This window comes from Agelaius tricolor, unplaced genomic scaffold, assembly GCF_023055355.1.
Source record: "Agelaius tricolor isolate 1412-34295 unplaced genomic scaffold, bAgeTri1.0.p SCAF_10, whole genome shotgun sequence".
Lineage (NCBI taxonomy): Eukaryota > Metazoa > Chordata > Aves > Passeriformes > Icteridae > Agelaius > Agelaius tricolor.
Window position 1 is genome coordinate 11,962,589 of NW_027269270.1, and position 23,487 is coordinate 11,986,075.

The window sequence follows — 23,487 nt, forward strand, 5'->3', positions numbered from 1 at the left end:
GCTGCCGCCGGGAGCGCTCAGGTCGGAGCTCCGCGGGGCCGGGGCCGGGCTGCGGCGGGAGGGCTGGGGAGGCACCGGGGCGGGGCGGCCGCCGCGCTCTGCCCTCCCCGCAGCGGGAGCGGGGCCGGCCCCGGGTTCGGGACTGCGGGAGCCGGCGGTGCGAGCGGGCCGGGCGCGGGGCAGGCTGGGACGGCAGCGCCTTCCCCGGCGCCGGCGGAAGGGCGGCCGGATCCGGGATCCGGCTCTGGGCCGGAGGCGGGCGGGGCGGCTCCGGGGCTGACGTGGCCTCCGTGCCCGCCTCGGCCGGGGGGCTCGGCTCCTCCCGACCGCTCCCTCCGGGCGCGCCGGCCCGGCCCCGGCCCGCCCCTTCCTCGCCGGGCCCGCCCCCGGCTGCCGCCGCCCGCTGAGGGCACCGCGGGCCCGGGGAGCCCCGGCGGGGCTGGGCAGTGGAGCGGTGCGGGCGGCGGTGCTGGGCAGGGGAGGTTGCCGCAGGCTCTCGCCCAGTCCGCGCCCTGAGCGCACACCCCGCCCGAAGAGCCTCTAGGGACTTAGAGCCAGCCGTGGTGTGTTCTGGGGGTTGCGGGGGATTTCTTTTAAAAGTTCACGTAGGGCTAAGCACTATTAAACACTTAATAGTTTAAGCACTGAACAGTTTTCACCGTTTGTGGAGGAAAAAAAAGTTCGTTGTTTAATGAGTAGGGCCTAAAAAGCGGGTTATGAAATCCATATACATGGGAAGAAGTCTTTGCAAGTATTTTCTCTTTCAAAGATAATTCAGGATTATATTGCAATGCCTAGAATTGAGTGTTTCTTAGCGTTTGCCCCTCTGTGCACTTGCTTTGTTTGAAATTATGTCAAATGTCTTGGTTCACTCCCTTGCTCTCGTTTATGTAGGTGGAACCGATCGTAAGTTCTGACTACTTTTGCTTCTGACAATATTAAAGTAACATAGGAGTACCTAAGGCTCATTGTTGAAGAGGAATTAAGCTTGCTCCTTAGTTTCATCTACCTGAATAAATTTATGTTGTAAAATATTTTTGGGGAAAAAAACCTATTGAATCAACTAATACAAAGATATGCTCCAGTATAGTGTACCTGAAAAATTAGTTTATAATGTTCATATTATTACAGAAACCACAACATCTGTCAAACTATTGATGAAAAACATATCTGCTGAAACATTTATATTTCCTTCCCAATGATTGTATGCCAAAGTAGCTCAGTGGGTGGTGCCTTTGCTTTTAATTTTCAGTTTTTGGAATTTAGATGAGACTGCATGCAGAAGCATTGACTCTCTGTTGCAACACTTGTTCCTGTATGTGTGTATTCAGTGACCTGGGGTCTTTCAGATGGGGTGGGGTTAATGTGTTGCAGTCTTTAAAAGCTCATTTAGCATATGAGGATATGTAAAATAAGGCATATTACAACACTTCAGTATATAATATAAATAAACATGAGACATATGAAATGTGTCTGTCTGAAGTAAGTTTTGTGTAACTGTCAAGTGTTTCCAGGTAAGGAAAATCAGTTCTCTCTCAGAGCTCGTGTGCAATGAACTATATATTGTGGAATGGGTAAAAGCTCTCCTGTTTAGCTGGAGGAATACAATAATAGGTATTTCTGGATCTTCAGTTGTGATTAAAACTTTAATAAGAACAACTTTTAATTTAAATTATTATATATTTGCAAGCAGTGCATGTCTGTAATTATTCACTCAAATACTTGCTTGAATGGTAGTGAGTTTTATGAGTTACTCTGCTGTTCATTTTGTCAATGTCTTTGAATGGCTGATTTGAGCATTAAAAGAGATGGTGAGCGAATGCTTTTATGTGGTCTTGAAGATGCTGATCATTTTAACATCTAACTATCCTAGGTTTATCATATTGCTCAATTTTTCTTCAAGTTGATGTTCTGATTTAATAAAATGCTATATTTTTTGTTGTTTCTTTATTGTGTTGATGTTGGGGTTTTTTTGCTTGTTTGTGTTCCCCCCCAGCTGCTGATTTTTTATGAAATTGCGTCTGCATGTCTAGATGGGTTGCTTCTCTTTGTACACTGTGCTGGTGATACATGAAGAGCTGTGCTGTGACATACAGCATTTCATTGATTAAGAATATCTATAAATGTTTTGGTTTTCTCCCCTGCTCGGTGGTGTGGACTTGGCTCAAGAGGAGCTGGAGAGACTTGAAGTGGAGTTCTGAGCTTCAGTGTGGTGAACAAGTGGCCAGGAAGAACAGGAAAAGCTGCTGTAGTTTAAAATGTGCAGTGTGCCCTAGTGCCAGAGGCTTTGGTTTTCATGTAGGGTGTAATGACTCCCATCCCAAATAACTCCACATGACTCACAAGTCACTAAAGTCACCCTTCACTTTGTGATAGGCATTTGTCACCTGCTTATGTAAGGACCCTGCCGCAGTGTAGCTAAGCAGGGCCATTTGTGCATGCACTGTTACCTTTTCTCACCTCTTTGATCTATAAACTCAGAGAACAGACAAGTTCATTCTAGTCTAACGTTGTCTTTGGTAGTGAGTTAAAAAAACTCCCTGGATCAGTGACCATATAGTTGTTTTTTCTATTTCTGCCTTCTACTGTTTGTTTTGAATCAGCTCTATAAAGACATGCCAGGAGCTATACATAATAACTGTGAAACCCTTCCTTTTGCTGAAACTACCACATCAATTTTGTACTTAATAAGGATTTTGAGACCTTTTCTCACTAGGCTCAGTTTTTTTCTTTTCATCCCTCCTTTTTCTGCCAACTGTCTGATTGTGGCTTTGTGGAGCTGTGTAACCTGATTTTATTTTCCCCTGGGGAACTTGGGGGCAGCATACCTTTTTGTCTTTTATGAAATGCTTTCTAAGTGAGTTCATTAAGCCTTCTTCATTATCTCAAACCTCTCACACTCAGCAGTAGTCATGTCTAGCTTTTACAGCAGTATCCAAACCTGTATCTTGTTTGGTGATTGTTTTAATATTTCATTTCATAAAATATTTCATCTTATTTATCCTGTTTTTGTAAAGGGGATAAAAAGGAAAAATCTAAAATATTTGCTTTTAAATTAGGACTATTTAAAATAAAGGAAACCAGTAGAATTATGGGAAAAGTTAGTATTACCATCAAGAAGAAATAGGAATGAAGTGGACAACTAGATTTTTCATATGTATTAGAAGATAGAAGCTAGGTCAGTAAGTTGGTATTAGATATGAATATTTTATTTAATTATTTGATTAATATGGTACATACATAAAATTACTTTGTAATTTAAATTTAGAAAGCCAGTTGGAAAGGGCACCATCAAATCCCATTTTACGGAATATATAAAATGTTTAATTAAGCAGTAAAGCAATATAAACCATCTGCTTCTGTTGAAAGAGTCAAGATGTTAGAAAGCCATTTCTTTTAATTTAAAACATCTATGCATTTTTGATTGCTTTAAAATTAGTATTCAGCTTTCATAAGGACTTGCTTATTTTTTCCCTGCAGTGAAATATGCAATAACTGTTAATGAAGAGGACTTTGAACAGAAATTCTGTTCATTTAGCACATTTTGAACTTTATTTTAACGCACAAATTTTGGTCAGTGAAGTTTCTTGTTCTTGCTAACAGTTTAAAAATGAAAAGCTGCAGTTTGATGCTTTCTGTACATTGCATGGTGGGTAATTGACGAGGAGCTGGGTTTTATTGTATTCCATTCATCAGCTGGGCCTTTTCCTCCAAACTATTTCCTTGGTGCTCAGTAGCTGAAAGTGTCATGAGACACAGCTCTTTCAGGCCAGAGTGCTGCAGACTAGCTCGTCTTGCAGGCTGCTGAAGAGTCAACATGAGCTCCCAGAATCGCATAACTCGTGTCTCCTGGCAGGAGAAGGGGTGTGAGCAGAAGGGAGATGTCTCTTCAGTCATTCAGTGGCAAAATTCCTGGGGAATCCTTGCACAAATGAAAGCCACCTGCCAAATCCAAACTAAAACCTAAACATTCAAAGGAGCTCACAAGGAATTCCGTATCCTTGTTAGCAGGTTTTCAAAATCTGTAAATGGAGCATGGTGAATTGAACAGGCAAAGCTGTATTTGTCTGGAACTTCCAGGTTTATTTGGAGGTTCTCTGATGCAGTTGGAAAGCTGTTTGCAGGGTGGTTTGCGCCAGTTTTGAAAAGATGAGGAGATAAAATGAGGTATAGCTGTGGGGGCAGAAGTTTCCTGTGACGTATTCTTCACAGTCTAGGGGTTTCTTTACAGACCTTGAACACAAAAATATGCTTTCTGTCTGATGTGGTCTGCCAGTTGTTGATTTTTGAATTCCTGCCTATGGTGTTATAAAGTGTTTTTTTCCCTTGTACGTTCCAGGGGCTTGCATCTCACTTTGTTTCCTAATAGCATCACAGAAATCTTTATAACTGTTTTGATGCACAGTTTTATATATACAGACACTGTTATAAGAACATAGTGTTAACACCTGTGCTTTTGTAAATCAAAATAGGACAAATAAGCTGTGAGATCCAATATTTTGCAGGATTTTCAGGCATCTTAGGTGAAGAGACATTCAGAGATGACTTCAATATAGTTGGCTGAAAGGGTAAAAATGTTGACAGATTTGATTCCAACACCCCTGTCTTCCCTTCCTCTGTAAGGGCATAAGAGTTTTTCCTAATTCAGTAATAATTTAAGGATGGGGTGACTAATTTGTATGCAAATCTATAAACTTGACTGGGTCTTAAAAAGCTCCACATCTGCAGTGAGACCTCACATAGAGGGGCATGCAAACTGCAGCAGTGTAGCAGCTGGTGGAGCTATCTGAATAGCCTTGAAGTTTTTATTAAAGAAAACAGAAATAAACCCCAAGATTACAGCTCTTCAAAAAGTCTAAATCAAAGCAGAAACCTTGAAAAATGATGATAGATGTGTCACATTGGAAAAGAGTGGCAGTCATCTGTCAATGTACAAGAAAAGGGCAAAAAAAAGGAAGATATTCTTAATATTCACAGTATTTAGTCAATATTTTTTACAAGATGAGCTTTCTGCTTCTCCTTTATCACTTAAACTTCCCTTTGGGGGTTTCAGAGTTTTAGCAGCCTGCTCTAATTCTGCTGACTTACAGCCACTTTGTGTGGTGCACTGGCCCCTTTTCGGCAATTCTGAGCTGCCTGGCACTGTTTGGAAACAAAACAAAGCATTCCTATTGCACTACTGAGATTTCCCATCTCCACAAACTGCATACTACAGCTATGGCCCACGAAGAGAAAGTCCAATTATTGACTTTAAGCTGATGATATGAGTTAGGACAAAACGAGACAAGTCTGTTTCTCCTGCTTCCTCCTTCACTGTAAAGCTTTCTTGTTCCTTAATGTTGGGTCTCCTGGTGTGTGTGCATGTCTGGCTGGGTGACTGGCTACAGGCTGAAACCCAGATTTTCTGCTCCCAGTTGATGAGTTTATACCTGGGTGCTGTGCTCTTTATGGAGCGCAGTTATTCCTGTGGACCCTTTAGTCCAAATCTAGCTGCTTGGACTGGGAAAAGATGTGTTCACAGGAAGCAGAGGCAAAGGTTATAAAGGTGAAAGAAGTCAGTGATTGGGCAAATTTGGTTTGAGGCTAGGAGATAACAAGTCATGCTTGTTGAAGGCAGTGAAAGGGACTGCTTGGGTATGCTGGTTTAGTTATTTAAAGATTAGTGCCTTTCTGTATTAGTGCCCCAGGCTGTGATCTTTAGTCTCACTGATGAACACTTACTCACAAAAATAGCCTTGGACATCATGAGCATTATTCTTGTAAAGTGGGTGACTTTTCAGAGCAAGCTATGTGGTGTTATTTGCACAGGGTTGGTGTACAAGTCTATCAGAATTGCATTCTGTTTGTCTTTGTGCTTCAGTATTTCCTCATGGCTGTTGCATGTCTTCTAACCTGAACCATAACGTGCAGCATGTAGCGGAAACCATACAGCCTCAATTTATCTCTGTGTTCTCCTGCACACTGTGGCAGCTTGTCTGCAGACTAGAAACACAACTGTTCCTCACATAGGTCGTTCTTTTGGTTTTATTTAATATTTTGCTATTAAAGAATGAATCAGGTGTTTGACTGTTGTTGTCTGGGGAGCTGATGCTGTCCCTTCCACACTGCAAACAGGTAGAGGTTTATCCATTATGGATGTGTTCTAGAATAAAACACCGAATTGCATACACTTGGGTTCTGTGTTAACATGACCTCTTCAACCTATATTGTAGCTGTCTTAACATACAGTGGAGGTTCTGCTTTAGGTATTGTGCTTAATTTGGTTCTGAAGGTGGCATTGTGAGGAAAAGCATTCATTTCCACTGGTATGTCATATACATTGCTTATACATCTGACTGTATAGGGTGATGCAGTTTAAGCCTTTGAGATAGTGCAGAGAATTTAAACTGATTTATTTGCATTGCTACTTTGTTTACATTGTATTTATTACTTATGATGAAAAGAAAATGTTTAAACTCCCAGTGGATAAACCAAATACATTATTTTAAATTTCTTGTGATTCACATTCGGAGATTTTTAATGAGCCTGAGGAATGACTGCCAACTCAACTTGCCTCATTAATTTAAAACTAATGTTAATAGCATTATTTTTATCTGTAGTCCTTTAAAATTGTTCCCTCTGCTCCTGTTACATTCATGATCCATAAATAGATTCTTAATTCATGCTTTGAATCATCATATAGTTATAACTTGTATGCTGAAATTGTAATAAAGCAAAGATTTCTAAGGAACAGTAGCTTTTAAAGCATCTATCAATTCAGTCAGCACTTGAGATGTTTGCCATAAACATGTGTACTAAAGTCAAAACCCCACTGTTTTAAATGCTCAGTCTGGTTGCTGGGCTGGATCCTAAACTGCTTTCCTTGTGGTGTGAACTGGTGTAATTTTATTAACTCCCTGGGAACTATCACAATGTCTTCTTCACAACCCTGGACAGCTTGTGTTATTTCAACTTCTTTATTAAGTGGTGTCTGAATTTTAAAAAATACTTATGTTTGATTTTGACTCTGTTCTTGATTTGTTTAAAGTTGTAAAATATGTTGTTTCTTATAAGCAAATAAAAGGCTATTAGTAGCACTATTATGAATTAAATGCTATTCGAAGTAAGAGGAAACTGTTCAGCACACATGGTCTCAGTTCTATGAGCACTTTGCATTCATGTGCATATGAAAAAAAACCCAACCCAAACCATGATTACACTGAAGGGCTTATACTTCAAAAAACAAACAAACAAATGTGTGTGTGAATGTTGGCAGAACTTTCATCTGTGCAATCAAGGTCATAGATTTAAATGCTACAGAAATGCCATAATGTATTCACTTGATATGAGAATTTATCAGAATATGGTTGAAGCCAGTTACTGTGATTAATTTTTGTTATGTAAACTATCATTCATACATTGCAAATCAACATGCTTCAATCCTGATTGTCTTTGATATTTATTGTAGGTATGTAAGCAGTTTTAAACTGCTTGGCATTTGTTCAAAAGTACCGGATTTACTAAGAGCTTCGTAGTTGTCTTTAAAGTAAACAACTTTACTCTCAGCATTCAAGCACTGCTGTTGTTTAAGCTGGCTGTGCTGGGGCATGGCAGGTGTGAGCCTGCCCTCGAGCACTCTGTCCTGCCCTGGGACCATGGCAGGGCTGAGAGTGGGCAGTAGGAGAGCAGTGCCAGTTTGTGTGCTCTTGCAGTGGGACCTGGGTCCCACAGAGGCTCAGCTCCACCTGAATTTGCTTCTGTGTTCCAGCTGGGACTGCCACTGGTGAAGTCAGGGATGTGAGAGTGCAGCCACTTGTCTGAACTGGGCTGTAGCACAGAGGAGCTGGGCTCACCCAATTGCACTGACCTCAGCAGCACAGTAGGCTTATGGAAGAGCCCTGGATCAGAAAGTACCAGGCTCAGTTGAAAGGGATGTTTTTCCACTATTATCCCCTATGAAGGGAAAAAACATGGAACTCATCCCAGCTAGGAGGCAGCAATTTAACGCTCAGATCCCTCTGTTTTCACTCCATGCCATGCACCTTACAAAGCAAAGCTCCCAGAAGAGCTGCCTTGGTCTGGTTTAAGAATATTGGCTTTGGCTCAGCCCCAGGCAAAACAGTCTGCTGGACTAGCTGCAGTAGGAGCTTGGAGCTGCAAAGCTACCCTGCTGGAGGTAGGATAGTGGGTTGGCTCTTGTGGCTGCTGACTTCCTAAGGAGCTCAATAGAGAAGTGGTTTAGGATGACAGAACTGTTTAAGTTCGAAAAGACATCCAAGATCATGGAGTCTAACAGCAAATTTTTCCTAATATCCAGTCTAAATCTTCCATGGCATAACTTGGGGCTATTTCCTTTGGTCCTCTCATTTGTTACTTGGGAGAAGAGACTGACCCCTACCTCTCTACAGCCTCTTTTCAGGTAGTTGGAGAGTGATAAGGCTACTGAGCCTTCTTTTTGCCAGGCTGAACAACTCCAATTTCCTCTGTCACTCCTCAGAAGACTTCTGCTCTAGATCTTTCACCATCCTCATTGCCCTTCTCTGGACACACAGGTCAGAATAACTACTCTATTTGTTTGATCTCATTTTTATAGGACGTTTCCATAAAATTATTTCAATCACAGACTAAATATAAATGTGATTTTTGATGGTGTGTTGAGGGATACAGTATTTTAAGGATTGGAGAGAATGTTGACTGAAACCCTTTGACATAAAATACACAGCTACCAAAAGGGGTTCTCCCTCCACAAACTTAAATTGGTAGCTATTTATTCCTTTGATTATTTTTCAAAAATTTATCTTCCAAGCGTGCTAAAAAACCCTAAACACCATTACTTACCCAGCCTTTGGAGACCTGTAGTACCTATGAAAGATATAAGGCAGTTCATATGAGTTGTAGGCTAATTGAGCTCTGTAGAAGGTTGTAAATTAATTTTGTGTTTGAAAAACTAGGTGATAATGTATGCAATATTTGGCAATATTTTCCAACCCATAATAATGGGGGCTAGCTTGTTTTACTAATAGCTAAAAATTAAAGAAGGCTTAACTACATTAGTAATAAAAATCTGGGATATAATTATCCATGTAATTTTGCACTGAAGAATAAAGAAAGGAAAATATGACATCATGTATTTATTTCTATTTGTCTTGGTTCTTACTAATATACGGTAATTAAAAAAAATGTGAAACTCTATTAGAATCTAGTTCCTCTAAGTCTGTAGTTCTATTAGCTGATTGAACTCTGGCATATATGTACTAAAAGCCCAAGACTCTGCCTGATGCTATTCACCATGTTCTTTTAAACAGTGCCACTGTTTGAGAGATTGTACAGCCAGGGTCTGTGCTCAGCCAAGGAATTTAAAGAATACTGAGATAGTGAAGGTGTCAGACTCTACTCATTGTACCCTTTCCCTCTATGGGCCATTCACTTCAGAGTTGGACTCAATCATCCTTGTGGGTCCCAACTCAGAGTACTCTGGGTTTCTGTGTGATTCTGTGACCTTGCAGAGGATGACTATGAAACCAGCCTTAGAAATGCCCCATGGACATTGAAAGGAAAAAATGTTAGATGAATGTCGCAGACATCTTTTCATTAAAAATCTTTTCTTAGGATTTTTCTTCCTGAGAAGCTGAGAGGCTTCAGGAACAAAATGTAAACAATGGTTATCTGCTGCTGTGGAATGCAACAGGTGCATCTGTGATTGGCCCATCTTGGATGTTTATAATTAATGGCCAATCACAGCCCAGTTAGCTTGGACTCTCTGTCCAAGACACAAACCTTTATTATTCATTCCTTTCTATTCCTAGCTTAGCTAGACTTCTGAGATGAAACTTTTCCTTCTATTATTTTTAGTATAATTTTAATGTAATATATATAATAAAATAATAAATCCAACCTTCTGAACATGGAGTAAACATTCTCGTCTCTTCCCTCACCTGAAAACCCCTGTGAACACTGTCACAGAGGAAAAATATTAGCTGTTCTGAAGAGGACTTAATAGGCCTCTTAATCTAGTGATGTGCTAAATGTTTAGTTTTGTTTTTTAAAGTAAAATATATTTAAATTGAGGACTGTGGAGCAAACTAAGAGTGTGAATCCTAGCATTAGGAAGTGAGGGAAGCATGAGTCATTTTTTTGTATTTCTGTCAATGACAGATTGTAATCTACAGGTTTATTTTGGTTGTATCATATATATGCAGCTCTGCTAATTGCATATATGCAATTGTCAGGTTACAGGTAATGCTTTAGTTGTCCTAGAAGAGGCTGTCATATCTAAAATATATTTTTTTCACGGCAAAGCTCTGTGTTCTCCAATGAGTGGGAAACAAAAAGAATATAAAAACACAAGGTTGGGCAAGTGCTAGATTTGCATAGGGATTTTATGCATGTAAAATTTGTGGGGTTTTTTTTTCGGTTTGTTTCTTTTCTTTTAGCAGTTTATAGAAAATAAAATAAAACAATTTATTGTGAAATTCTTATGTGTCTTGTCAAAACTGCTGCTTGTATTATATGGAAGAAGAAGTACTAAACATTTACATGGAGCTGCTCATGGCATTGTGTCAGGGACAGTATCCTGAGATTCACAATATGGGTTCCCTTTGCTTAGGGAGGAAAAACTATGCTAGTCTTTCTTGGTTCAGCCTATTGGCCCATCCATGCTGCTTCAGCTTGGCTTCTCTGGTGTGCTTGGTGGGAAAAGAATGGCTTGGGCTTCTGAGTGGAAGACAAGAACGTGTCTTCCATTATTGTGGCTTTTAATACAGTTTTCACTAATTGATGGCAAAGTTGTCCATCCACCCACACACTTTTTATGCCCTGATTTAGTTATTGTGGAGCTTTTAATAAGCTACTTGTGTGTTCTCATGCTTGTATCAGTGGGGAAAACATCTACTGACCTGGATCAAGCAAGATCAAACTCCAGGTTGCTGTGAGTTCTACTTGAATTACTGAAACAACTTTAAGGTGTTCATGGGGAAAGAAATATTTTTACATATATGTAAGGTATTCATTTAGGTATTAAAAAGATTCTCTTTTTTTAATATACAAATAGAGGATTCATGTCTAAGCTTAGTTTTGGATTATAAAAATATCTCAAAGTGGATTTCATGTAATGTTTTCCTTTCTTTACACTTCAGTGTGAAGTTACATGTGTAATTACATAATATTTTGATCTTATGATTGTTAAATGGAACAGCAAAATTTACCACACTGATTCAAGAATTTGATAGGTACAAATACAGATACCTGTTTAACTGGGAATGTGATTTTTGTTTTTCACGAATAGTGAACTTTTTTTTAGAAGGTAACTTAAGTAGGATGTTGGCACTTGCAAATGACCGATGCAGTCTTTTATAATTCCAAGTTTGTGTCGGAGCTAAGACACTAGAGGGAGCCCAAATCACAGCTGTCTGCACTGAGAGAAATGGCTTCACAAAGACAAAACTATTTCTACTAATGAGTAATTTAGAGAGAAATTTCTTACGGCTTTGTGATATGAAAGAAACTATCACAGTACTATAGCACACTTAGTTGAAAGCATTTTTGGCAGTCTTTCAATTCACAAAGGCAGTTCTCCCTTACCACTATCTGCATTTTTGGAGTACTATGAAAAGAGTACAATAGAGAAATCTGTTCTGGTGCTTACGTAATAGAAAACAATTTATGGCTGTTCTCTTTTGAAGAACTCTCAAGACCCTGTGAGTGCAGTAACACAGCGCAAAGGCTTGAGTACGTGTGTGTTGAGGCGTTCTTCTTGTTCAGGCTGCATGGAGACATGAGATTTTTTGATCTGCTGGAACACAAGATTTGACCTCTGTTTTTGAATGCCTGTAAGTTGCATGTAACTTCCTGCCACGTGTCAGTGAGCACATAAAAGATGGCTCCTGCAGCAATAAGCAGCAACGTGTGCCAGCCCCTGGGCAAAGGACCTTGTGTCATGCTACAGCAGCCCAGGGGTCATGGCTATAGTAATTATTTAACTGCAGTCTTTACCCTTTTGATTGCAGTTTTCCCCTCACTAAATAGAGGCTTTAGAATTTAGCAAGGTTTTTGTCCAAGACAGATTGCTTAAGGCTGCACCTGCGCTGCATGATGTCCTTTCCATCCTGTGCCTGTGCTTCCTGCCCGTGATACTTTGAGGTGGTAGTGCCCACCCAGTCTTCTCCTGTTATATAGTCAAAATAACACTCAAATCCACAAGATGGGAAGTATTACCAGTTTCAGTCTGGATGCAACTGGGCTCACTCGAACTGAGAGTGCAAGTCTGGATGAGATTTAAAAAGTCTTTAATTTTAACTTCCCAGCCTTATATTCAATGCACTGAATACTTCAGTTCAAGGAACTGGAAGATGTAATGTTTTCAAAATTTCTATTCATAAAGGATAGTTGAGAACATGTTGTTTTGATAAAATGCAGTATTTATTAATTCTGAGGCACAACTTCCACATTTCGTGCAGCAATTCACAAGGGATTCAATACTGAAGACCTTCAATATCCTAATTGCACTTTGTTTAGTCTCTTATTTTAAAAATGTTGGAGCTAAATCCATCAAAATCTGTTTACAAAGATAGTATTCAGTATTAGCTGCTTTTTACTTCCATTCAGATCCCTTTGCCACGCTTCTAACAGCGAGCATTTTTTTCAACATTGCATTAGCAAATGATTATGTAAGTTTTTGCTGCAACTTATTCACAGGGTAGGTAGTATCAACATTGTATTTACAATTCAAATAGGAGCAGAGATGTATGTAATTTATCAGGATACCCTCTCTCCATCCATCTGTTAAGTGTGCTCTTAGAAGTCTCTAACAGAAAACACTAACCCAAACATCTTTCCTCAGCATGGATACCGTTTGTCACTATGTGCTACACATGATTTACTGCGGATTGGTTTTCCCGGACTATGTGATTTTGTCTTTCTAATCACAAAGAATGTTTTTTAGAACTTTGCTAAGATTAGTAGAAAATTACTCCTAATAGTTAGAAATCTCAGCTGCTTGTGCAATTTTTTTAAATTAGCAGCTCTTATGGATGTTTGTGAATGTGTTTTAATATATCAAAATATATTGATGGAAAGATTGTATACATGCTGTGCAAAGCTACTATTATTGTTTTCATGGTTTGAAGAGTAGTCAGTGCTTTTCCTAAAGCTCTCTGTCCGTAGCACAGATTGAACACAGAACTGGTAATTTTACCAGACCACAGAATTGGTCGTTGTGGTGCTTAGTATGGATCTATAGAAAGGTTTTAAATATCTGCCAGCTGATTTTTCCCAACACACCTTTCAAGCAAAAGGATATATCTATTCCCATTTTGAAACTGGCAAGTACGATATTCAGATCAATACTGCAGTAACAAGAAACCTTTATGTACACCTTTTTAGGAAAAGAAAAGCAAAAGCTTCTTAGCCTTCTGAAACTGAATGTGAAGTCTAGATGCATGTCTTTCCAGCACTCCTGTTTTCCTGAAGGTCTGTGACATCAGCACTTCCTTACCCATTGGAATAAAAAGAAGCTGAGTTAGTTTAAACAGTAGGAATGTAGTTCTTCTGATGCAACTTTTCTTTCTTATTAAAACAGGCTAGGGTACATTATCAAACAGCAAATAGGAAGCAGATTTGGGAGGTAATTCCCATTTCAGAAGTACAGCGATAAGCAGCTAGAGAGAGGAGGACTTCTTAAAGTCTTTATGTAACACAGTGACACCAAGAAGAGAAAACAGTCCCAGGTTTGTGGGCCACTTGCAGCTTAACAAGCTGTCATGTTAGGAAATATGACTGCCCACTACTTTTCCATTACCAAAATAATGTGTGTTGCCCCACAAAGGCATGTGAATGATTTTGATTTTGTCAGTTCCCTGCCTTCTCAGTGTTCATTTACGCACTGTCTTGGGGAGTTTGGCTCTAAAAGGCACCTCCTGTTCAAGTAGCTATTTCTATTGGATGTAGAGCATGGCAAGCTCAAGGGGAAAGTCTCTCACTGAAGGACTGGCTGTGCAAGTAATGTTCTAAGTGTTTTTCAGACAACAGTTGGCCTGGCTGGGATTGATGTATTAAACAGTGGTCAGGTGTTGGTGAAAGGCTGTACTTGCCAGATCTCAGAAATTCAACTTGAGGATCTGGGAAAATATCGACTTGTGGATCTCAGAATTTTCCAGTATCTGGAGATGAAGATTTCTGCACAGGACAGAACTAACAACCCAAAAATAATGAGGTACTGAGGTTAAATAGCTGTGAAAATCTTCTGAAAGCTTAATTTGAGTAACAAAGCTATTTACTTGTTTGAATGATTGACAATTCAATCACTAGTAATTCACAAGTTTCCATTAGACTGAACGAAGAATATGCTAGTCCAGCATCACAGTGATGCATTTAGAAAATAATTCTAGCTTTCTATAATTGTTTACATGAATAACAAGGTTGAAAGAAAATAACTGAAAACTAATTGGTGTCTCTGCTTCCAGCCATGTATGCAGTTCTATTTTAAGATAAAAATTTTGAAGTGCCCTTAAAACAGAAAATTCCTACATTTTTTCTGTTAAAGGTGATTGCTAAGCTGCAGAAGTAAACCATGGCAGGCTTTTTTCACTTACCACAAAGGGGTGATGGTGTGTCAAGTCACAAACACTTCCCTACTTGTTCCATGTACTTTCCAGTCCATCATGTAAAGAAGGAAACTCATTATTATGGCATTTCTTTTGAATTTGTGAGTACTCTGAGAAATATTTTGTTTGCATTCTCTCTTTTCTATGTGAAAGGGTGGAGCTGCAACATAATAAGAGATCTCTTGGTAGAACCTTATGTTATGATAACTAGCTGTCTGGACCTGAAGATGTGTAAAGAGCAATAATACACCACTGGAAATCTGTACTTAGGGATTGCTACAGAAACATGTTTGGTGGAAATAGATGTCCTGTGCCCTTACTGCCTTGCATCGTGATTGGAAAGTTTATGGGCTTGAGTTTGTTTGGCTGGACTTTGATCAAGGATTTTGTGTGGATTGTTTTGGGGTTTTTTTCTTTTTTTTTTTTTTAATACTGCTATGAATAAACACAACTTCTCAAGAATGGGCTGTGTTTAGAGAAGAGCAGTGTGCTGGCCAGAATGCCTGAGATATTGGATAAACAGATGATGAGCTTTTGTCCAGTCTGTCTTATTCTGGATGATTCACAAACTAGAGACAAGATTTAGTGAAGGATTTTGTTTAATCTAAGTGATGAGGACACATGTTTCCACAATAAAATGACTGCATTTCAGAGGCTGTGTGAATATAGATTGATGTTTTCACTGTATGCCTATAATAAAAGATTAATTTAATAATAATATACTTATTTTAAACATTGATTTACTCTGTTTATTATGATTTTGGGGAAATATTGTTTTGTTGCTGATGCCAGTATAATTGTGAAGATATCTGATCAAGTAAATTACCTTACATTACATTTTTTAAAAATGTATTTTAATTTTTTAATGTTTAAATTTTTATATTATTTTTAATTTTAATTTTATTTTATTTGAAATTAATTTGAAATGTTATTTTTATTTATTTTTATTAATTTATTTTTATTAATTTATTTTTATTAATTTATTTTTATTAATTTATTTTTATTAATTTATTTTTATTTATTTATTTTTATTTATTTATTTTTATTAATTTATTTTTATTAATTTATTTTTATTTATTTATTTTTATTTATTTTTATTAATTTATTTTTATTTATTTTTATTTATTTTTATTTTTATTTATTAATTTTTATTTTTATCCATTTTTATTTAGTTTTATTTATTTTATTTTAATTCATTTTTATTTGATTTTTGTTGGTTGTTGATGATGGTTGTTGATGATGGTTGTTGATGATGGTTGTTGATGATGGTTGTTGATGATGGTTGTTGATGATGGTTGTTTTTATTTATTTTAATTTATTTTTATTTTTTATTTTTGTTTTCTAATTTTAATTCTTAATTTTAAAATTTATTTCTTTTTTATTTTTATTTTATTATATTATAGAGGTATACAAAAATTTCAATGAAGCACAATTCATTTAGAGTCGTTTCATGTTTTGTGAGGAATTAGGAAGCTAATACTTGTGATTAAGATCTGAGTAACAAATTTGGTCCATCCTAAGAAGTTTATAAGGTAATTGTGCTTTCCTCTTAATTCCTTAACAATATGTGGCCTTCATTATCTTTAGGCAGATGCTTTCTGGAGACTGTTATATTTTACTGAACAGTAATTTATTTCTTGCTGTATAAAACCAAAATTCTATGGTCTAAGCTGAATGAGAAGGAGTATCATCATCAAAACTAAAGTTACCTTAAGCCAGAGGGATGAATCTGTAAAAGAGAGAGATGATGAAGAAGGGGTGAACCATGAAGTTGGGAACTTGCAAGAATAGGTTTTGGAGGATGTCCTCTGTGATTCTAACAAACTTAGAGTGCAAAGGAGACTGGCAGGAGCCTTGTCTTGACACTGCTGTTTTGGCTGGTTTGCACCATATTAGCTGATGAACCAGAGTTTGCTTTTTCTTCCCTGCCTTCTCCAGCTGCAGTTTATGGAATTGGCTTCTGTATTTCACCCCTTTGTCTGAAAGAATGAGGGTTTAGTATGGAAGAAGAGATGATGTACTAAATTAGAAAATAAGAAGTGGTTGTTTTGTTCTTACAATACTACATGTCCTCAATTTCAGATTTGGAATGACTTGCAGTATTTTGAAATTAGACAGTAATTTTTTTGATTGCTAAACCACATTTTGACAAGTTTTTCTTGTCTAGTTTGTGTAACATGATACATTATTCTGTTCAGAAGTCATCTGACAGTTTTATGTTTTGAATTCTCTGCTGTTCTACCTTATATTACAGAATCACTAGGTTGGGAGAGGCTTTCAAGGCCATTGAGTCCAACCCATGCCCTAACACCTCAACTAAGCCTGAGGGCCACATCCAGGATTGGTGACTCCACCACTCTGTTAAGTTATTCAACTTAGGTGTTTCTGTGACTGTTTTGAAAATGAAATTGTTTCGATAATTGAAAATATTTACTTTCCTGTTTAAGAAACAAAGATCCACTCCTGCTAAATGATGAACAGCTTTCATTGTCCTAATGACTTTTCATGTTTCAAGTTGTGAGGAATACTTGAGTGAATGCTCTTTAAAGGTAATTTCAGATTTCTGTAAGCATGAGCTCCTCTCTATGCATAGCAGTAAGCTTAGGCAATGTTGTTAGCAAATACTCTGAATCTCTGGCAGCACCAGTACGACTAATGGGCTCAAAAAGATAGTTGATTTTTATTCCCTCATGTGGGATCTTGATTCTACTAGATCAAGTATCCTATTTACAGGATTTGACCAAAGCATTTTAATATATTCTAAACCTTAACATTAAGTAATGTGTAATATTTTATAATCATCACCTTATGTCCCAAGTGCTAATACTGGCAGGTGAATTCTCCACTGCAATATATAGCAAATATCCTATTGCTACTTATGCAATCAAAGGTTATATATTTTTTCCAAATATTTGTTTGCCATATGCATTTTATATAGTCACTTATTTTCTTATAAATACTCAGGGAACACTGCAAAAACTGACAGGTTGTCTTAAAAAATATCTCTTTGCCTAGTTTAAACATTAATTGTTCACTTTAGAAAAATTCATGTTACATGTAAGTCTGATTTTCAAAATTCTTTCAGAATCTTGTGTATCCAAAGATGAGTAAGAGCTATGTCTAGCATTTCTCTTGTCAGATAGTGTCATAGCTTCTCCTTTATATAACTGTAATTCCATAAGCTAATTAATAATTTTTGCAAATTAAACTGGTAGAGGGTACTGATGGATGATATTCCAGTGCTGATTAACAGCATGGTCTAAGGTTACTTGATTAAATGTGTTCTGTGCTTGTTTAGAAAGGGCAGATAGACTGTGTCACTTGCAGCATGAGCAAATTGCTAGTCAGATCATTGTTCTGTTTTTCAAAAAGCAATCATGAGAGATAAAGCCAGATTTTTTCATTATGTTGCAAGTGAGATTAATGTACATGCAGAAATGGAGAAAGTGCTTTTTTTAGAGACTACAGCACTGTCTAGCAAGTATAAATAAATGGGATGTATGTAAGTTCAACCTCAAACTATGGATAATTTAGCCTTGACTTGATCTCTTTGTGTTGCCATTCTAAAAATAGAATTAATCTATTAAAGATGCTGAATGCAAGCAATCTTTATCCTATTTTTCATTGGTATAATGCATTAGAGAATCAGACTGGATATAAAAAGTAGAATATTTAGTGATACATATGTATACAAATCTGTGTATGTGCACATATATAACTCTGTACAGGTGATACACAACTGCATACTTGGTGTCCTCTGCTTTTTGTGGAATTGTTGATACCTTTATCCAAAGAAGATTCTATTTTTTAACTCTAGTGTCACTTGCCATATCATTTTGGATGGATAGTTGTTCCTAAGTATTACTTGATGCTAATAGGCCTTGTAACTTCCTGTATGTGTTGTGAGCTGTGACGTGATGGGTGCAGGTTTGTTTAACAAGAGTAACCACAGTAACAGGTGTGTGTTTCTGTAGATACAGGAATCACAGGCAAGTTAATGCTCACAGAGTGGTGCAGCAGAGAACAGAAAGAAATTAGGAAACAAGGAATGCTGCATTAGATGTTACAGGTGACAGGAATATACATATGTTTAATTTGCTTCCTTTTTTTAAGTGCTGCAATGATAAAGGCTATTTTGTTATTTTAGAATTAAAAAAAAAAAATTACCTGCGAATTGCAGCTGTATTTCTATCATGGAGTTATAGGCATTGACATTTACTGTTTCATTCTTAATAGGATTGGTCTGTTCCTCTATGGTTGTTGACTTCTGCACACCATGTACAGTTCTGTAAGTCAGAGGTAAAAAAGTGGGCATCATGAAACAATTCTACAAAATTTGCCCTTTTTAATTAATACACAGGTTATATTTAGTTTTGCAAAACACTTTTAGGTGTGCTGTTTTGCCCTGGAGTTTGAGTTGAGTGACTGTAATGTTGTGTATTGTGTGTTGTATAGTGAGATTAGTAGAAACCCGCATTATTTTAAAAAATGGGAACTGTCTACAGTTTAAAACACCTTTGTACTGGGCTGGTGAGATTAAAATTCTGGGAGAAACCAAGGCCACTTTTATTATTAACCCTTGAATGAGAATGAGTGGGGTAAATACGGGGAGAAAACCTGTGTGTAGACAGGTGGGAGAAGACAAAAAGCCATGCCCTTTTTTCACTGAAGAACAAAATACCAATAATTTTATAACCTGGAAAGGAAGTGTAGATTTAGTGCCTTTAGCTGCTAATTCTTTTGCCTACTCAGTGCCAGGTGGATGCTATAATGTTGATATCACTTTATAAAAGGAGAAACTTCCAGTTGGAAGTAAATGCCATTGTCAGTTAGAGAATGGGAATATAGCTATATATATATATATATAATATATATATATAATATATATAATTAATATATTACATTAAATTTATATATTATAATATATATATCCCATAATATTATATATATATATATAATATATATCCAAGAGTTTTGAACACATACATCTCCTTAGAGGTGTTGCTTTTCATTGTCCAAGTAGGGCCATTGCAGCAGTCCTGCTTGAGTCAATGTTGTAGAGCTCAGTACCGGCTGTAAATGCCTTTTGCATCCTTTTCAAAGGCAGGTTGCTCTAAAGCTAGACACTTATACTAGTGATTCTTCCTGTTTTCTTTCATGTCTAATACTGAATATGTAACTGAATTCCATTCAAGACACAGGGAGCTGAAATATAAGAAATTCTGGGATCCAAATTCAGTGTTATGAATATCTATAATGTCAAGTATTCGAAGGATTTAATTAAATCCTTATGCATAGTTGAATACCTCCTGAATTTCATTTCAGTTGCAATCAAGCATCTGCAAATGGAGTTGGTGTAATCGCAGGTTTTGTGACATTTTATAAAGGATTTTTTTAGCAGTCTAAATCAGCTACAAGGTTTGAGAATACTTCTTCATTGCAGCTCTCCGAGTTCAGTAGAACAAGATGAGTTTTATTTTATGAGAAGTAAAGCTGATAGGATGTTTTAGGAGAGGAAATTGTTTAGGAAAAGAAGTTTTTCTAGGAGTAAAAGATCCTAAAGTTGTCCTTCAGCAATAATCAAACAAAAAGTTAAGATTTGATGTTTGAGGTTTTTGTGCTTTTCTGCAACTGCAAGGAATCAGACTCACATTTCCATTTCCTTGGGGAGCTGTGGGCTCCGAAGTTCTTGTATCTTTTAAACAAGCCACGCATCTCCAAAAAAGGCAAAAATGTCACAGGAATGACATTTTAACATAAGCTGTGTTTTTCTGCATTAAAGTTTCTTGTGGAATGACACAAGTTCTCTTACCCGCACCCTCTTATGGTAGAAATAGACAGTTTTGCATAACCAGTTCTGCATGCTAAGTTATCATATTGGTCTTGAATGCAGATAAAAATATGACTACATAAGAAATAGAATTCAAGAAATTGGATTGTGCTCTTTGGTCAATAATGAAATTGAAAAGCTTTGCTTGCAGATATGTCCAAATGATGTGGAACTGATGTGGTTCAAATGTGGTTAGTTTCCCTGAGGAACCCTGAGCAATGATGATGCCTCAGAGAGATGATGTGAAAGAGTGGCTGTACCATGGAAATATATTGAAAAGGCAATGAAATGAAAGGATCTGCAGATTGAATTGTTACTTTCTCTACTTTATGCATCAAGGCTTTTACGCTGATTAATTCACTCCCCAGCTATGATTCATTTAATAGCATACCCAGCCACTGCTTTCGTGTTTTGGAACACTGACTGCAGAGCTACTATTTTGGTCTCCAGAGCAGGCTTTCTGTTTTGTGAAGTGTGCACCATTTATACCAAGTTTCACCTCTAGAAAGACAACAACAGTGTTACTTTTCACTTCAGTAAACTGATGTGCTTAAAGAAGATCACAAGCACTCTATAATCAAAGATGTTTTACTGGACCAAGTATTTCTGATGTTAATGACTAGGGAAATTGTGATCTATTTTACAGCACATCCTAGTTGAGGATAGAAGATGTGCAGTCTATGGCTACAGTTTCCCTTCAGAATGTTTGACTTACACCATGTCTCTAAATTCAGTGTTTTTAAGCCAGGCTTTTGTTAAAATGAGAGATCCTGCCTTCCCTTTCATCCTCTGCCATGTGTTTTGTCCTGTCCTTGGAGCTGTTGCCAAGGGAGCACACAGTATGCTGGAGCAAGGAACTATGCTGATTGAAAGTGAACCACGTTTTATGGTTTTCTTTTTACTTCTTAGTTCCATCCAAATGAGTTTTCTGTCAAACTCACCATGCAGCTGCACAAATGCTGGCACTGAGACAAGGGAAGCAGCAGACTGCTTAGGGACTGGGGAAGGAGCTTGCTTCTTTGGGTAGCTAGCTGTGTGCTCCATTGAAGCCCATGCCTTGTTTTCTGCCAATAAAGAATGGAAGTTAAGTGGTTGCACTTGTTGTGACTGCTATCACTTATGTCTGGGGTCCTTCAGTGGGTTGGAAGTGTCTCTCACCTTTTCTGGTGTCACTGCTCTGCTTTCCCTGGGGGGTCCATGATACCAGGGCTCTATGGCTGATGCAGAGTGAAGCAAGGCAGTTGAAATCTTCCTTTCCTGAAAGTGAAGATCTGTTGTTGCTGTGTGAGGGGAAGAGGCATCTTGTGTGCACAGGCATTTTATCTCATTTCTGCAGCAACATTTAGCCACTCACAGTGATGCTGGGAGCTTTAAAGGAGAGAAAGAAAGCAAGCTGGCCTCCAGGAGAGAGAAGCTCTGCTATTAATGGTATTGCAGATACTATTTTTCATTTATTTCAGTAGTTCAGTTCATTGGTTGCTAATACACAGATTTCTTATATTAGACATTTTTCTTGCCTGCTGATTATTGCTCTTTGCCATAGTCAGAAAACTTTTATTCTAAAAGCATCCAGCTCTTAAAGGAAACAATTTAATGCTTGTGTTCTAGGCATACAAATTATCTTCCACAGCCCAAGATGCACATTTGAGTCAGGCCTCTCAGTTCATCTGCCAGTAAGGATTGCTGCTGCTGCTGCTCCTCCTTCTTCAGAAGTAGTTTATCCCAACTCTTTGATTTTCTTAGTGGGGTTTTAGTTTTGTGGTGACATAGCAGTAGCTTTTAGCAGTGACAAATACAGATCCAAGCAAGATCCAGCAGAGCTGGAGCCTCTCTATTTTTTAAAACACGCTTGTTTCTTAGCCAATCCCAGCACTTAAACTGATAGCCTCCAACCTCCTGAACATCTCTTTATGGAGAAGTGCGGTCTGACTGACTTGTGGCCAGATGTGTGACAGTATGGAGCTGGTCTGGAGTGAAGAGCTGCTGCTTTCTGTAGAAATGGGGTGTTCCAGTGTTCCTGCTGGTCTGTGACAGTACATAGTTGAAATGCTTACCTGTTGTAGGTGCAATGCCAGGCAGAGTCGTTTGCTCCTTGCTTGCTGCCGGTTTCCAGGGAGAAGCAAAAGAAACTGAAAGGTTTGTGCTGGTCATTAAAGTCAATGCCTGTTTCTGTTCTCAGTGTATATCCAAATAAGAAGTTTCTGAGTTAACATTTGGGGGAGGTTTAGAGTTAAATTATGGGGTTTTGAGGTTTTTTTGTTAATGTGCAAAAGTTAATGTTTTATGCAAATCTTTATCCCTACGTGACTAAATGTAGGGAAAGCTGAATTCCAAGTTAAGAGCAGGTAGAAAAGACAGAAACCCTATATAAAGGGAAGTATTTATTGTCTTTGTTCAGTCAAGACATTTCTGTGGTACAACTATGTGGCTGACTCTATTTCAACCAACAATTTATTGTCATTTGCAAATCCTCTAAGACTTTTAGAATCTTTTCTGAATCTCTAATTAGTTTGATTTATGTATTTATTCTTATGACATGAGCTTATCCAGGGATAAAATCATTCCTTTCTTTTTTTGAGGGAGAGAAAGACTCATGATTGTGTTTTGATAAGTGGAATAATAGGGCCTCAATTTAACCATAATGTGATACAAAGCAGCCTAGATATGCTTGCATTCAGGTAGCATTTTTAATGCAATATTCCTTCTAACTTTTGATAATTCTTTTGAGTAAGAAACCCTTAATCCATATAAGCAACAACACTTCTACAAAGTATGTAATTTATCACTGGTCTGAGTGAAATATATTGTACTCTTCAATACAGATATTGCTAGATGATGATTCTAATATTGTCATTTTTCAAACATATGAAGGGCTAGACACAACAAAAATTGAAAAGATGCATGATGAAATGTAAATATTCTGAACTTGCTTGGCAGCAAATCTTGGAATGTTTTCCCTCAGGATGCTTCTCTCCTATTTTTTCCCCTTATACTCTCTCCAACATTAAGATATCATCAGCTTTTCCAGTCTTGAGATTTATGTGAGCTTTGGATGTTTTTAAGGAGTTGGGGAATGAA

The 23,487-nt window shown here is 37.7% G+C and overlaps 1 protein-coding gene across 1 annotated transcript in view; it reads left to right on the top strand.

Annotated features, from left to right (window-relative positions):
• Positions 1-2: 2 nt before the first annotated feature.
• PDE1A (phosphodiesterase 1A) overlaps positions 3-23,487 on the top strand; it is a 201,077-nt gene continuing 177,592 nt past the window's right edge. The window contains exon 1 of the mRNA XM_071434797.1: positions 3-21. The gene's annotated coding sequence lies outside the window, so the exon portion shown is untranslated. The remainder of the gene's footprint in view (positions 22-23,487) is intronic.